We start from the raw sequence: 769 nt of genomic DNA on the forward strand, positions 1-769 counted from the left end.
AAAGTTAGTGAAAAGCCAATGGAACCCTAAATGACTACTTACCACTCATTTTTAACTTACCAGTTAAAAAGAACAGACTGTTGCGCAAACAAGTTAAAATGCTGCCATACAAATTGTATTAAGGAAAGAAAATATTTCCCATTAGTAATTACATTATGTGCTCAGTTGCAAGTGTCCAACTATTATACTTCCAGACAAAGAGGAACCAAGTGTTTATGTTTGGTATGCATTTCAAACCTTTTCTGTTCCAACTGTACAACAGGAAGATGAGGTCTGTGATGTTCATCAGTTTCTAAGAACGTAAGAATTTTCTTTTCTGAAAAAGGTTTCTCCTTAATTCTTTAATAAAGATATTACTACAGTTTGCTAATAGCTACTCTCCACCATGACTCTTTTACTAACATTTTACTGTAAATCAAGAAAACCACAACTTACCTGAAAGGAAACTTTTATCCTGTTGAAGTAGTATATTCTTTACAATTATGTTTAAGAGAACAGTGTAGGCACAGCTCAGTCATTATTTGCTTCTGTCTGGTAGCAAGTTGTGATAACAGGTTTTCTATTTTTAGCAAGGGTTACATTTCTTGAGTAACATTCATAGCTAATAACAGACTCCACAAAACCACCATAGTCAAGAAATAAATGTGCAGTCAGAGTAAAACCAGTCCTCTAAGCCTAAAATTAGAAAATATTCCATTCTTCTAATTTAATCTTTTTTAAAGTAAGCAGTTTCTATTGGGGTAAATAAGGTACAGATGTGTTTAATCAC

This window comes from Falco peregrinus, chromosome 3, assembly GCF_023634155.1.
Source record: "Falco peregrinus isolate bFalPer1 chromosome 3, bFalPer1.pri, whole genome shotgun sequence".
NCBI classification, from domain to species: domain Eukaryota; kingdom Metazoa; phylum Chordata; class Aves; order Falconiformes; family Falconidae; genus Falco; species Falco peregrinus.